Genomic DNA, 17,424 nt, shown 5'->3' with positions numbered 1-17,424 from the left:
GCGGAAGACCGCTTGAGGTTTTTCCGGCAACCCACAACTGAGTGTACCTGCTTGGCATTCATTGTCTCCAATGACCACGTGCGAGGCCCAGCCCTCGCACACCACACCTCAGGGGGGTGCTCCTTTCCCATTTATATGTGCTAGTAGCGCTGCTGCGGACCTTTGCTTTCCTTCACTATGCTGCACGGACCCCAGCGCAACTTCTCTCTACTTGGATGTGGAGATCTGGTGTCAATGGGCTATGCAAGCAGCAGTATAGAAATCACCTTGCCACTGGCTGCGGCCTGAGACCCACCTGATATTGCTGTGGCCCTTCACTCTCCTCTCCCATGCCGCATGGGTCCTGGTGCCGCCTCTCCGAGCCCGGGCGGCCTGTCTGCCGGCGGTGGGGACAGGGCAGGTGTTGCCATGACGCAGGTGGTAGCTCGTGACTTGCAGATCCGTCTGGGGCACTCCGCAACTGAGTGGTCCCAGGGTGCAGAGATGAGGGGTGTCTGAAGACGACCCCTCCTCCAAGCAGGAGATGGTTGGTGCTGGCGGGGGGAGGGCTAGAACCAATAAAAGGACCCAGGGAACCTGCCTCGTGGTCTTAGGAGTGCACTACACAACAAGCATCGGAGTTATTATTGCTAACCAGCCATCATACACTAGGCTGTGCCTCAGAACAACAGAACTGGCGATGAGGACGGTCGAGCCCTGGTGCCCATCTGCGTCTTCCTACCTGGTTGTCTGTCCCGTAGCTGCTGTCACTGCTGTGCTACGGGCCCCGTAGACGGCCTCCTCTACTGGTCCTCTTCAGGCATCTTGGCTATTTCCTGGTGACGGCATGGGAGCAGGTCTGATGGGACCGCTGCACTCCAATTCTTCGCAGTTAAGGCCTCTGCCAGCACCACTTGCCTTCCACTGCCAACGTGGGCACCTTCCCTGTCTAGCCGCACCTGTCCTGGCTCTCGTGAAAACAGGGGCGTGGCTGCGACCAACCACGCAGCCTGCGGGCCCCAGCCTGCTCCATTGGCAAACCCGAGGGATGAGCTCTGCAGCCGACCGGCTGCCCTGGAAGTGAACCCCTCTGGCTGTCAGCTCGTGCTCTGCCAGCCAGCGGTAAGGTCAGCACATGTGTACTCCTCCCTCTGCTCCAATGGGGAGTTTCTGATGAAATACAGGGGGACCAACAACAACAAAAGAACAGAATACAAGCGAAGAGAATAAACAAACAAACAACAAAAAAAGAAAAACAACACTGGTTACCTCTCAACTCTCCACCTAGCACCATTCCTGATTCAAAGTGGTGTTTGGCTGCCCTGAACTTGCATCCTACTCCTGTAGTTCTGTTTCTACTGCACTGGTGTTTTACCTTCCCCATCAGATCTGACTCAACCTTCAGTGGGACAGGCAGTCCTTTCCTCCAGATCAATCCGTCAGCATTCACCCTAGATCATTCACCAAGTAAGGTGCCCAGCTCTCTGCGGGGTGATTACTGTGGCTAATAATTATCATGACTACTGTGCCTCCTATTGAGCTGTTCCTAATTGATGGGCCACCATCTGCTCAAGCAGATAAGTGGAAGCACTGGCTTGAACACCTCGAAACATACTTCGCAGCAGTGGCATTGCAAAAGGACAGGCGGCGCCCTATGCTCTTGCATTTTGGGGGTGTAGCCCTCCACAAACTTGGAAAATCCATTGATGAGGCAGGACCTCCTTGTACATATAAAACGCTGAAAGAAGCATTGACTGCTCATTTCGAGCCTCTGGCAATCCCAGATTACGAACACTTCCTACTGTGTAAAGCAAGGCAGCTGCGTGAAGAATTGGAGAATACTTTCACAGTCGCCTAAAAGATCTGGCTAGCACATGCACATTGCCGGGTGAGAGCGATAAAAAATGGGCGCAATTTTGTGTCTCTGCAAAGTTGCGAGAAAACATTCTTCAAGTACCGGGAATGTCCATGGTGGACATACTAACGATGAGAAGGTCAAAGGAACTGTCTAAGGTTTGAGCTGCACACATGGAAGCGGCTTTGCAACACCAAATAAAGACAACCTGTGTGTGGAGTGGCCAATGAGAGGTCAAGAGGAGTTGCGGGACAAAACAAGAATTTATTTAGAGTTATACAACAGTCAGTATGTTGTGGTTTGGTTTCCCTCTCGTCTTTACATCAGACGAAGGGCGTAGGTAAGCACTTCAGCTTCATTCCAACATTTTTGTAGTCCGGGGCATGGAAATAACAAACAAACAAAAGAAAAGAAACAAGAACACTGTTTTAGTGTATGCACGCCGGTCTTTACTCAGTAATGGGAAGAGGAGTGAGGGAGGTAAACCTTTGCCACCAGCAAGTGAGTCGCCAGCGCTTGATACCCCCACTCTGCGAACAGACGCAGGCTTCCTGGCGCTCTCCCTCCCCAGCCTTGGCAGCCGGCTTACATGCCTAATCAGTGATGCATACTTTGAAAGAACCACGGTCCTAAGCAATTTAGAAGAATAGGTGAGGAATAGCATATAGAACACAATAGGCTACAATATAATTCCAATGTCAAGCCGGACATGGATTTTTATTGTGAGAATATTCACAGGATAAAGTCAAGAATATCAGAGCAACATATTCTTGACTTTATCCTGTGAATATTCTAACAATAAAAATCCATGTCCGGCTGGACATTGGAATTATATAGTAGTCTATTGTGTTCTATATGCTATTCCTCACCTATTCTTCTAAAGTGCTGTAGTGTAGTTCCTAGTTTCCCACTAGGCCCTGCGCATTGGAATAACATAAACAGTAGTATCGACGTGGAACTGCTTATATTCCAGGCCTCCACTGACTATGCTAAACTTAATTGGGTTGTGTTACCAACTAGCTCAGAGGTCACTGGAAACTTTCTTCTCTGCATAGGAAGTGATCAGCTTCCTTGGCACAGACAAGAAGGGATTCAGCTTTCCAACAACCGTGCAACATGACAACTTTGCTCCTCAGATCAAGAGTCGATCTCTAGGGTCGTGTGAAACAATAGACATAGATTTCACTCAGTCAGTCTGGTGCAGTTTACTTTCACAGTATGTAGAGAATAGAGAGACGGGCGTGTATCAATAAAGGTTGACATTTATTGAACAGTCTTTCTTCTCATACAAGAGAAATGTATTGCCACAATTGCAATAACTGTTATTATGAAAAGTACGTACAGTAAGATAAGTATTGCGAAATAGAACTGTAAAAGCATTGATATGGTTTCTTAGCCATACAATGGTTTAAAAGTAATAAAACATATATACAGTCATATATACATTAGGCTAACATACTCAACTGGTGCTTCTAACTAAGCCTACCCCAGTGTGCCTGACCTAAGCCTAACACGTGAGAAGGGGGAGTAAGTAAGTAGCTTAAGTTAAGTTGGTTTTGCCAAGGTTTGTTTCAAGAATTCTCGTCTAAGGGTTTAGTCAACACCATACCTCTGAATAGAATGATGGAGGATTGGTATCTCCTTCAGGGGTCTCTCTCGATATCCCAGTCACCTGCGAGGGTAAACTGGAAGCGCCGGGACTGGATTTCTCTGCACGAGAAAGGCAGCGGCTTCTCTCAGCGCGTCGAGGAAGGAGGGGTGACAGAGTCTGCGGGCAGCTGGGCTGGATGTCTTCGCAGAGGACGGCTGCACGGCTCCTCAAGCGTACTGCACCATAGGTCGCGCTGTAGCGGCGATAATGGTAATCAGTAGCTTCACCACCACAGGATAGCAGGCTGCAGCGACAGAGTGCTAGTTTTTACCAACACGGGGTCATGCAGGCAGCTGGCATCAGCAACATGTTCGCTCATTGCTTAAGGCAACGTTGGTAATATTTATACCTGACAGGTGCCGGGTTTGACGCAAGTTTGCTGGACATAAGACGTCAATTAAAGATGTCACTAGGAAGTGATAGTTATCAGTTGCTCATTAGAGTTCCATTACTAATCAAAACATAGCAAGCGGGGATTTCCAGGTTTGCTAAGTTTTTATCTTGTTGAAGAACTCGGAGTGTTATCTAGGAATATCAGATAGTGACTGCTGCTCTGTCATTGCACTAATTGGTCGCAAAGGAAGTAGCAGAGAGTCATGCTGGAATGTGGCTCTGTGGCTCTGCTCGTGTGAGGCCAGAGATGACTTTACAGAAAATCGCACTTGAACGGTTATGCCAATATAGGGAATAAATGGATTTATAGCCGAATAGGGGCATAAGGTCACAGTATCGATCAGGAACCTAGATAAGCACATGACACCCACTCCACGAATTCATGTCCATCAAAATTACTAAAACTAAGCAATTAGATGCATGTGTAACATGGTGTAACATAGCCCACCCCAAAATACATAAATGCATTCGAAATAGGCGTACTTGTAATACATGGAATTTAGGTACTGTACGTTTTTTAAAGCATAGTAATCATTCAAAAAATTATTGCATATGAAATCAATGAACGATTATGCATAAAGAATTACACATGAAGTATCTCTGACAGAAGAAATGCGAGATAAATCATCACATAAAAATGCATTGTAATAACATGTGTGCTAGAGGCTGGTGTAATGTTGTTATGTCTCTAGACGTGTTTTTAGAAATAGAAGTGTGAAGCTTCTGTTCTCTAAGAATAGTTTTTACGTTAAGCAAAGAATCGTTCGTGCCAAAAAAGGTCAATATTAGAAAAATTGTCCAATTTAAAGAATTATTGCTTGAACGGGGAAAAATAGATTTCCAAAGCTCTTGGCAGTTTTTTGTTGATCAAAACTGAAGGCCGAATTCAGAGTTCACGGGAACGCTGTGTGTCGGAAAGTTTCCCAAAAGTTATTGTTTCTCTGTGGGTGAGAACATCGTATCAGACAGGCTCGCAAAGAATTGGTCTACAAAATCAGGTGATAGTTCAACCAAATTAGATAGCGCTGAAACTTGGCAGGTGTGAGAATGATTGCTGTCATCGAAGACAGGACCAGCCCTGCTCACAGAACGTTGTACCTGGATGATGTTGCCTTTGTCACTCGCTCCACTGTTACCACTTGGCTGTAGTACAGGAGTCTCCACGAATGCCGTCATCAGGATTGGTAGCCGCTGGGGACAACACAATGCGTGAGCCGTTATTGGACTTAGCAAAGTATCGACGTCCATTGGTACTGCTGATGGAAGTGAAAGACAGATGTCCAACACGCATTCATCGCCGCAAAGCATACACCGTAGCACAGGTAAAATGCAATTTTGCCATATTGGTCTGAATGAAAGGAACCAGGTCATGTTTAGATCTCTCAGCCTGGCCAATCCGAGGACGTTAGTTATCCTGTCCCTGTAGCGCATTGCTAGGATTGTCTCTTCCATTCCCATGGGAGCTATGTCTGAGCCGAGGCTTGCCATAACGTAGCAGGATGGTCAAAAATAGAATCCCTGCGATGAGTCCAAAAAATAGTGGGATACCACCAAAGATGGAGTGCACAAAATTAGGAAAGATTCCCAAAATTGCCTGGAAGGGTGTTAGCAGTCCCGTAAAGACTGTCTTAAATATGCCTGGGATGCTTGTAGCACTAGACATGTTAAGGAGTTGGTCGAGCATTTGTACGAAATGCACGGGGCAATTTGTTGATAAAAGGTCATGGACCTCAGTAGCCGTCCTTGCGACTAGAAGATCATACGTCTCTTTAGATGACGTTATAGGCACTGTTGTCTGTAAAAGCACAGATTTCATTTTGCTTAATGTATCAATTCGTATAGAATAGAGATTCAGACGAGGCCAGATGGGAGTCACTAAGTCTGGAGGCCCGCTCGGGAACAATGCTTGCATGCAACATTTGACCATGGACGTTACTTGTACTAGATAACTTAGTCCGGGCGCGAGGCCACAGCACCTGTGATCCGTTCTTAGAATGTAACTCCCGTTTGCGAGTTGCATAAAGAAGGGCTCTATCTGAGTTGCTGGTGTGACTAGCTGGTGGCATGAAAGGTTGTTTGAATTTCCATCACATGCTCCGTGTAAATTAATACCCTGACACAAAAGTATACCGCTTAGTGAGTGTTTACAGTTGTCACCACTAAGAAATACATTTTTGTCGCTGTCACTATAGCAAGAATGAGTGTATGGTAATTTCCATTCGGATTTTACATATCCCTTACCCAATTGTTCATACTGGCCAGCAGGTATGTATTCAAGGCATTTTTTAAAGCGGAAAGTTGTTATCGGAATTGTGATAATTCCGTGTATTATCCATTCAATGACAGGGCTCTCTGACATTGTCAATGGTAATCTCTCGAGTTTCTCGATGCTCAAGATTGTATAGTCTGCTCCTTTCTGTGCCAAACTGATCTGTTTATCAGTAAGGTTAAAAATGGAAAATAATGACGTCGTGTTGATTAAACGCCAAGGCACATAGCCTGAACGAAGATTTTGCAGCGTCCAGCCTAATTCTATAATAGAGCGCAATTGAGACTGGCCATGTTGTAACATTAGCAAATCTCTGTCTATCACATCAAAGGCAGAGGATACAATATTGTCCAAAGAATATATTCTGGATGACAGAGTCATTAACCCATTGTCTACCACAGAAAGTGATTTTTCCAAATTAATACGATCAATTTCTCGTATCTTTTCAGCAGTTTCAATTTGCTTTACTTTCCAAGCCTCGTTGTAAGCAGCATAGATGCTGGTCGCTATGAAACGCTTTTGACGCTGTTTGCGTGGTCCAAGAATGAAATCGCGCAAATCAGCACCATCTTTTAATAAAGACAAGTGTTGCTTAATTTCAGCCAGTGTGGATGTAGTTAGCCATTCTAGGCAGAGTTTCCCTACACTGTATGTGGTTATAATTCCTGGATGTTGTCTCTGGGAATATCTCGAGTCTAATCTGGTCATTTTCAACCCCTGTGTTTTATTCAGGAATCTATCTTGACAGCTATTTGTGTCCGTAGGCCAGATTAACCACTTTTTCCAATCAGGATGTGTTCTGTTGAAATGTAAAATGTGTAATACGTCCAACTCATTATCTGCAGTTGTATTCTCAGCTATTGGCTTTGGTATAGACGGTGTTTTAAGGTCTTTGTTCTTGGCTAGGCCAAGACAAGATGTTTGGTGTACAGTGTCATTTAGAAATAACATTTGTTCTGGTATCATGCAGGTTCTAAAAAGTGCTTCTATGCCTTGCACCTGCCAATCTTTTGTACCCCAAATTGATTTCGTTTCAATATTATTTTTCCAATAATCAAAACCAAATGTCATCATTTTGTCATAAAATGCTTCTGAATATATCAATTTAGAATTTGTCAGCATTGTTTTCATTCCTGTTTTATCTAACAGTTTATAATAAAACGTTTCTGCATCACTGGTGTTAAACCCTGAAAAATATTTGAATTTCTCAAAAAATGCTTTAGAACTGCTTTTAGGTGGTGTAGAACAATGTTCCCATTGATTATACATAAAAACATTTCTAGGCTGTGCAGATTTATGCAAGTAATGATCCCCATAGTGGGTGTAACAGAATAACTGCTCATAACTAGATGAACCTTGTAAATAATCATGATCTGTGAATCTAGCTGACATTACTAAATCAGACATCATGTCATTAATACTGTTAAAGTCCCAATCATCAGAGAATGTGCTTGGTGTCACAAAGTCACTTAAGGAAACCTTTAGTTGATGAGGATACTTCAGGATTTCGACCGGACCATAGATCTCATAGTCTGTTTTCTCCCATACTACCCCACCAGGTATTGGAATTGCTGTGACATTTACTGTTGACAGTTCTCTTTTCTTCACGTGGGATGATCTGTGTGGTTTCAGGACTAGGTTGATGTTCTGACTTGCTGTGTCCATTGTAATATATTTTCCCTCAATGAATTTTCCCAAACACAGTACCATGATGAGCCAAAGCAGGAGGAAAAATACACCTAGACCGAACCAGAACTCTAGCCAAGGGGAAATTAGGTAGATTTCCTTCAGTTGATGAAAGAGTTCCGTTGCTTTTTCTTTAAAAGACTTTTTTGTTTCTGTCATCACTTCGGGGTCGTTTAAATCTTCAGAGAAGTTGTCGAAGTTGATGAAATAACCAGAGGCAGTTCTGTCAATTGATGGGATTGTTTTTTCAATCTGTCTCTCGGTAGCACTTTCTGATGCCACATTAGTGTAGACTGGTGTTGTTTCTTGACGAACTGTTTCAATCTGTGTTTCAAGAGGCACGAGTTCCATGGCATTATTGCATAGTCCTTCATTGTGCACTGCAGGCTGATCGAATGTGATGAGTCTTTCAGTTTGAACCTCTTGGATTGTTGCAAGTTTGGGTATTCTGTTGATTATAGGCCACATGCTTGTGGTTTTACCAGATCGATGGACACGACTCTGTTCTCCTTTTTACCAGCAAGGGGCGGTAGCACAACTGATCTTGTTCCGGTGACTGCTAAGACAGATACTGCTTTTCTGTAAGAAGGCCCAAATTCCTTCTTAACCGCGATCTTTTCTCTGACTAGATCCCCAATCTTTGGAATCCAGACAGGCCTTGCTGGGGCTGTTGCGGGTGGTGCCTCGTCAGTGGTACTTGGCTGTTGCTTTAACTTTATGTTGCTTAATGATTTTCTTGTTTCATTCAGTTCCTGTAAAACAGCCAAACGGTCTTTTACTTCAAACTGCTTTGTTTCTTCTTGTACCACTGACATCTGACTATCGAGGTCCTGAACGTTCATTCTAATTCCGAACAATAGTTCGTATGGGCTGAAACCTTTTAGAGAATTTCTTGGCATGTTGTTAAGACTAGTCTGGACACTTATTAAATGTTTGACCCACCCAGCGCCTGAACCTAATACCTTCGCTGTTATAGATTGCTTTATGTCCCGGTTTTTTCTTTCTACCACACTTGTGCGACGGACAAGAATACCACAACCCAATTCCCATGCTAGCCATGGCCCCCCCATAAGCTCGAGAGCTGAAAGCAGGACCCTGGTCAGAATGGAACGTGGTAATTGCGTATATGCCGATATGGACTCGCTAATCTTTTATAACCGTTCTAGCGTCAGCCGAGTGCTGGAGGCCTCATTTTTTAAGTGCTTTTTCGCCTTAACTGTTAATAGGACGCAGGGGGTGGTGTAGGCAGCGTTACGCTCTTTCTGACTGGTAGCCGGTAGCAAGGTTCGCTACTGCGATCCCTATTACAGTTTTCACAGTTGTTTGCATATATTTGGTGTTCTACACTCATTCCCGGCCACCAGAATACTGATTGTAATTCAGTCAGTGATTCCTTGATCTCTCTGTGCCGTAGACCCAAACCCATGTGTGCGTCTGCTATTAAAAATATTCTCCTGTTCATGTTTGGAATTACTCTATCCCCCACTCCAGGGATTCGAGCAAAAGGAACGGAGTTTGCATCGATTATGTATGCATAATTGAGTGGATAGTTTACGGGTAGTGCTGCACAGTCGCCTTTTACGGTCGTTTTTACTGCCAGCATGGTTTCCCCGTCTATATACTTATCTGTACGCTTTTTTGTGGCTACGGAAGCCGGGTTAGTTGCTTCCGCGGTGGCTGTATTAGCCAATGAATTCCCTGCAACGTGAACGCCATCACGTTGAAGACTCTGTGCGTGAATCACGTGAGTCTTTTGTAGTTCTTTGTGTAAAAGAGCTACCTCGTTCCAGAGCTTTTTATGCTTTATTGTGGCACCTGTGTCATCTTTGTAGTCGTTTTCGATCCAACTCTGCAGTTTGTTGTTGTAAGAATTGACGCAAAAATGAGAATCGCACACGATAAGTGTGGGGAATTCGCGTTCTGCATTTTCTAGCGCCATCTTTAAAGACCTGATTTCAGTTCTTTGAACCGAACAGTACTTTACTGATTCAGTTTTTGTTACTTTCGGTCTGAATTTACCGCACAGCCAACGACCTTTAATAATCGCACATGCTGCATCGTAGGATTTTCTCTCTACGTTGAAATGCTGTACAAAGCTATCTGTATAGATTATACATGCGTATTGTGGGAGAGGCAGGATTTCGATTGGCAGAGGATATTCTTCTTCATATTCTAAATCATTCAGTTCTTCGTATTGCGGGGCGAAATAGTATTTCACGTCTTCCGCTCCTAGAGAATCTATGCACTGTATCCATTTTGGATCCAGTGACACTGTAGGCAGGTTTACTGAGCTGAATAGCGCCTCGAAGGCGGATTCCGCTGTAAGGATATTAATCCGTTTGCTGTGTGCTAGTTCTCGTTCATTTGCTAATGCGATTTGCACTGCGTTCACAGTTCTTTCTGTGCGACTGAATGTTTTTTCTGCTTGTGTGTACAAGTGAGATTTAATTGAAATTGGTACCTTTTCTCCCTCATTAGAGGTCAGGTACGTGAATCCGCATCTTCCTGGGATGACTCGGATTACAAGATCGATCGTGTTGTCACGTGTATCTAATTTTGTTTTTGCTAACATGTCTGTTTGCAGTGATCTCAAAATTTCTGTGTGTTTTTGAGTCCAATTGATTTGTTTCAAATCAGGTTTTATTAGTTCGTAGAGAGGTTTAACCCTCTCTGCGTAATTTAGGATGTAAGTTCTTCCGAAATTCAGAAAACCTAGTATAGATTGTAAATTCTTCAGCGTTTTCGGAGCTTGGAGTACAGCGCACTTCTCTAAGAAGTTGTCCGCTAGGCTTTTCCCTTCACTTGATAATTCGTACCCTAAAAACAGTACCGTCAGATGGGCAATTCGGGACTTTTTAAAGTTGAATTTGTAACCCTCTGCTGCGAACCCAAGTATAATGGTGTTCACTCTTTTCAAGTGAGTATCCAAGTCGTCGTCTGTGAGATAAATATCATCTACGTAAGATAATGCTTCATCATCATAGATTTGTAGTAACTCTGTTACCCTAGCTGAGAATAGTCCTGGGCTGTTCTTGAACCCCTGTGGGAGTCGACAGAATTTTTTCTGTGACCCAAATGCGGAGAAAGCGGTCAAGTATCTGCTTTCTGGTGCAATGTTTTGACAAAAGAAACCATTAGAAATGTCTAATGTCGTTTTGTATTTTTTCCTAACTATGTTATTCATTAGGGCTGCACTATGCGAGTTTTGTACTGCAAAAGTTTTGCAACATGTATTAAGGTGTCTGTAGTCCAAAACTAGACGATATGAATTGTCTGGCTTGGAGACAGGAAACAAAGGATTGTTCATTTGAGAGGTGCATGTTTCAATCACCCCCTGGTACTCAAGTTGATCTAAGATCTCCCTGACCTGTTTTTTAGCTTCTTGCTTTATGGGATACTGCCGTTGGGCAGTTGGTTCACTTTTTAGTTGGATTTTGTGAGGCGGTGAATCCTCATCCCATCCTACATGATTTTTATACAATGCAGGTGCCTGGGCTACTGCCCATTTCCTTGCATATGTGTATTTTTTATGAATCGGTATGTGATTCGAGAAGGCAGGCATAATCACTTCTTCGCCACGAGGGCACTCCCTGACAAACTCCGGGGGCCAATCTTTTTCAGCTAACAGAATATCATAGCCTTTTGAGAGCTTATCCCAAAATAGACCCTTAATTTTCCTAGTCTTATCACCCTCTATACGCAATGTTATTTCGTATATTTTATGGGGCTCGCTAAGTCTGGTGTCGGCAGTTTCAACCTGAATGTATTCATTCGTGTCCACTGTCTCCAGATGACTCATCAAGATCTTGCGCGCTATACTGATCTCTGCTGCACTGTCCAACATTGTCAATGCCCACTCCCCGTTTTTCAACTGTGTCCTCAGTATTCTCGGCATGGTTGATTACTCTAATACTGGCTACCTTCTTTTTCTGAAATTGAGATTTCTTATTTTGAGCAGGTTCCTTGTCTTTGGACTTGGTGTGCTCTCCTGGGTCTGACCGTCCTCTTCTTTCCGAATTCTGTGGAAGAGATCGAGAGGGACGTGTATCAATGCTTTGATATCTATCAGGTTTTTTAATATTATCCCTATTTCTAAGGTTATATCTTTTCTCAGAGGGCTCCCGTTGGGGAGACTGGCGTTCTCGAGTCGGAGTTCTCTCCCTCCGTCGAGGAGACCTTCCTCTGGACTGGAAAACTTTTTCCTTGGGAGTGGATTGTTTATTTCCATCCCAGCTCTTTTTAGGAGTGTTTAAATTATTTTTAATAAATAATTTTTCTGGATTTTCGAGCAGTTGGGGCTTAACTGGTTTCCCACCCAAGCTGTCTCTACCTAATTCTTCATAGCATTTTTCTATGATTTTGGCAAGCTCAACAGGATCTTTTATATCTGTTTCCCTCAACTTCTGGCGAATCGCCACAGATGCTGCTTCTCCCTTTACGTTGGCTAATAATATAGCCGTGACCTGCTTGAAGTCTTTCAGTAATTTCATACCTAGATTTAAAGCGGGCTCTGGACCGAATTCATTTTGAATCTGTTTTAGCACGTCTGGTATTACCGCCATAGACGGAACACCGTGTGTTTTTGTGTAAATGGAAGCAAAGACTGTACCCCAAGTGTCGCAGTCCTCCACGTGTGGTGCGATTCCCATAGGAAGGCAGATGGTCAAGATTCTGTGTTTCTCAATAGGGGTAGTATCAGGAAATACTGCCTCTATTTGAGTGATTTTCTGGGCTAACCAGAAAGGAATTTGTTCCCGTTTTACGGGTGTTTTACCAAGACATGACTGTATGTTCTGTGGTGTAATTTTATTTGTGTTCCCCTGATGAGGGGTCAGCTGTGGTGTATTAACAGCTGGCTGGACCGTTGCAGTCCGCATTACATATTGGACTAATTGCCTATGTATTTTTATTAATGTGTTTAGCTGTGCTAACAGCTCTTCTCTAGACATTCTTGCAATGTCAGGATGTGGTGTGTAGCTGGCTAGAACCGGCCACGTGGCTCCTGGTCTACCTAGTGGACCGAGCCTGGTAATGTGATCATTGTGTTTTAGGGCGCCATTAAACCAGAGCAGGTGCTCTTGAAATTTAAGTGGGATTTCAATCTCCTCGAAAGGAGCGTACTCTCCCGGAGGTTCCTCTATTTTGTAATAGTGAAACTCTTGTGTTATAGCGTTTACCGCTGGAAAGTTTATCCATGAATAGAATACCTCTGTCTGCCGATACTCGTGAGCCTCTATCACGAAAATTACTGTACCACCTTGAGGTGTCAGTCCGTTTTCTATAAGTTTTAAAGTTATAGATCTTCTTAACTGGACCGGGATGATAATAGCATCCGGGTCTGTCTGTAGGAGACTCGTGTCTTCCTCTATTAGTATGGAAGCCAGCCTAGCTGCTTCCCTTTCTTCTTCATTGTCTGACATTTAAAAAATGCAGTTTTTTGCAGAGTAGGTCTCCAAGGAGACAAAGATTAGATGCACAATATTTTGGAACACTGTATCCTTCAACGTTGAATAAACCAGAGCTTTACATAGGAATCTCTTCCTACTAAGGTCGGGCGGATTTTAACCTTTCACCCACTCCAGACGTCTATTGGAGTATTTACGGGCGAAAGGGGTGTGAAATATGCACGACTGAGTTACTCTACAAGTCTTGCGTTAGTTTATCGCCTTACCAAACGTTTGGGCGCCATGTAGTGTAGTTCCTAGTTTCCCACTAGGCCCTGCGCATTGGAATAACATAAACAGTAGTATCGACGTGGAACTGCTTATATTCCAGGCCTCCACTGACTATGCTAAACTTAATTGGGTTGTGTTACCAACTAGCTCAGAGGTCACTGGAAACTTTCTTCTCTGCATAGGAAGTGATCAGCTTCCTTGGCACAGACAAGAAGGGATTCAGCTTTCCAACAACCGTGCAACATGACAACTTTGCTCCTCAGATCAAGAGTCGATCTCTAGGGTCGTGTGAAACAATAGACATAGATTTCACTCAGTCAGTCTGGTGCAGTTTACTTTCACAGTATGTAGAGAATAGAGAGACGGGCGTGTATCAATAAAGGTTGACATTTATTGAACAGTCTTTCTTCTCATACAAGAGAAATGTATTGCCACAATTGCAATAACTGTTATTATGAAAAGTACGTACAGTAAGATAAGTATTGCGAAATAGAACTGTAAAAGCATTGATATGGTTTCTTAGCCATACAATGGTTTAAAAGTAATAAAACATATATACAGTCATATATACATTAGGCTAACATACTCAACTGGTGCTTCTAACTAAGCCTACCCCAGTGTGCCTGACCTAAGCCTAACACGTGAGAAGGGGGAGTAAGTAAGTAGCTTAAGTTAAGTTGGTTTTGCCAAGGTTTGTTTCAAGAATTCTCGTCTAAGGGTTTAGTCAACACCATACCTCTGAATAGAATGATGGAGGATTGGTATCTCCTTCAGGGGTCTCTCTCGATATCCCAGTCACCTGCGAGGGTAAACTGGAAGCGCCGGGACTGGATTTCTCTGCACGAGAAAGGCAGCGGCTTCTCTCAGCGCGTCGAGGAAGGAGGGGTGACAGCGTCTGCGGGCAGCTGGGCTGGATGTCTTCGCAGAGGACGGCTGCACGGCTCCTCAAGCGTACTGCACCATAGGTCGCGCTGTAGCGGCGATAATGGTAATCAGTAGCTTCACCACCACAGGATAGCAGGCTGCAGCGACAGAGTGCTAGTTTTTACCAACACGGGGTCATGCAGGCAGCTGGCATCAGCAACATGTTCGCTCATTGCTTAAGGCAACGTTGGTAATATTTATACCTGACAGGTGCCGGGTTTGACGCAAGTTTGCTGGACATAAGACGTCAATTAAAGATGTCACTAGGAAGTGATAGTTATCAGTTGCTCATTAGAGTTCCATTACTAATCAAAACATAGCAAGCGGGGATTTCCAGGTTTGCTAAGTTTTTATCTTGTTGAAGAACTCGGAGTGTTATCTAGGAATATCAGATAGTGACTGCTGCTCTGTCATTGCACTAATTGGTCGCAAAGGAAGTAGCAGAGAGTCATGCTGGAATGTGGCTCTGTGGCTCTGCTCGTGTGAGGCCAGAGATGACTTTACAGAAAATCGCACTTGAACGGTTATGCCAATATAGGGAATAAATGGATTTATAGCCGAATAGGGGCATAAGGTCACAGTATCGATCAGGAACCTAGATAAGCACATGACAGTGCTTAGGACCGTTGTTCTTTCAAAGTATAATTGATACCCATGGTCCTTAGCCATTATTTCGGGTCCCCTTGTTTGCATGTAAAGTAATCAGTGATGCAGACACTTCCCACGCAACCAACCCTACCCCCACCTCTACACGTGTTTGCGTATGGATCCACTATTCCACATCCACTAGCCGGGCTAAAGTGTATGTCATCAGAGATGGGTCAGGAATGCTACTGAGCTGCCGAACCGCTGAGTGCCTGCAGCTGGTTGCCTTTGCCTTCAGCGTACATCAGGAGAGCGTAGAAGGCTTGTTGGCAGAATTCGGACCTCTATTTGAAAGAATAGTATGCCTCAAAGTTCGCATGATACATCTTCACGTTGAACACTCTGTCCAACCCGTTGCCCTGAAACACTGAAGGGTGGCTTTTCATCTAAGGCCGAAAGTAGAGGAAGAATTGAAGAAATTGGAGCAGGCAGACAAAATCGAACGGGTCAATGGGCCAACTCCATGGGTGTCCCTCTTTGTGGTGGCACAGAAGCCTAAACAGCCTGGAGAAGTGAGAATATGTGTGGACATGAAACTACCTAACCAAGCCATCAAGAGGGAACGTCATTTAACTCCCACAGTAGTGGTTATCCAAGATGGTCTTACGAGCTGGATATTGCCAACTACTGCTGGACCCGGAGTTGAGGACCATCGTAACCTTCTCCGCACATGTCGGTCTCAGAAGATATAAGCGTTGCAGCTTCGCAGTGTCGAGTGCAACCAAAGTCTTCCAAGACACCTAAAGGGGGGTGCTAGTTGGCTTAAAGGCGGTCCTCAACGTCCCTGATGACATTTTGGTATATGCCCCCACACTGGAAGAACATCTTGATCGCCTGAGACACCCCTTTCAGCGCCAGAGAGACAACAGCCTCACGCTCCATTGAGAAAAATGTGCTTTCCTTCAAAAGGAAATTGCTTTCTTTGGATACCAATTTTCTCAGCATGGAGTATCGCCTGATCCAGCCAAAGTAAAGGACATCCTGTCAGCCCCGGCTCCCACCACAGTTACGGACTTGAGGACTTTCCTAGGTATGGTCACCTAATATGGACGCTTCTTTAGTGATCTAATGGACTCTACTGCAACTTTGAGAGAGCTGACAAAGACCAACACCAGCAAAGTGGGGGCCTGATCATAAGGATGCTTTCCAAGCTACTAAACAAGCATTATCTGCTGACATCACTCTAGTGTACTTCGATCCGCCTCGAGATTCTGAAGTATCAGTGGATGCTAGCCCCATCAGCCTTGGAGCTGTACTGTTGCAGAAGCAAAACAATGAGGCCTGTGGTCTGGTGGCCTGTGCGAGTCGTGCACTGACAGACACTGAGCAACGGTACTCTCACATCGAGAAGGAAGCCATTGCAGTCCATTGGGGCTGTCGCCATTTTCATCTCTGCCTCTGTGGTTAACATTACGTGGTCCACACGGACCATAAGACTTTAATTCCACTGTTCACAGGGTTTTCCTCGAAACCGCCACCGAGAAGCAAGAAGTGGATTCTGCAAGTACAAGAATACCAGTTCACGGTGGTCTACCGCCAGGGGCTCAAAACCCTGCCAACTTCCTCTCCAGACATGCATGACCAGCTACTGAGGAAGAAGAATCAGATGCGGATGAAGAGGAGTGCGTGAATCTGGTAGTGAAGCAATGCCGACCATTATCCCAACAATTACCCATTTCTCTTGAGGAGATCGTGAAGACCACCACGAAAGACGAGTGTCTTCAGTTAGCCATCTCCGCAGTGACCTTAGAAAGATGGCACATCTTGATTAACAAAACACCTTGCAGGACAAAGGAAGCACAGGCTGTGTTGAACTCTTTACACCATGTGCGTTCAGAGCTGGTCGTGTCCCCCAAAGGCTGCCTCATGAGAGGGTCCTGTCTGGTAATCCTTAGGACACTGCAACAACAAGTGGTCGATCTAGCTCATTTGGCCCATCAAGGGATTTTCAAGACAAAATCCATACTAAGATGTAAACTCAGGTTTCCAAATCTTGACATGCTTATGGAGCAGACAGTTTGCCAGTGCCCTCTGTGCCGGGCAGCCAGCCCCTATCATCACTGCGGATATTCCACCTTTTCCCTGGCAGAGAGCAAGTGCCAATTTTGGAAGTCTCCCGGACGGGAGGATCATGCCAGTCGTCATTGATGACTTCTCAAAGTATCCAGAGGTTGAAGTCATGGACTCGACAACAGCAAATGCCACTGTTCCGCAGCTGGAAAAGATAATGGCCACACATGGGCTCCTGAAGGAGTTATGCACTGACAATGGCCCTCCCTTTACCAGTCAAGAGTTCACGGAGTACTTGCAGTCCCGGGGCATTCAGCATTGCAAGGTCACACCTCGC

The sequence above is a fragment of the Lissotriton vulgaris genome, chromosome 5, assembly GCF_964263255.1.
Source record: "Lissotriton vulgaris chromosome 5, aLisVul1.2, whole genome shotgun sequence".
NCBI lineage: Eukaryota > Metazoa > Chordata > Amphibia > Caudata > Salamandridae > Lissotriton > Lissotriton vulgaris.
This window is presented reverse-complemented; position numbering follows the sequence as displayed.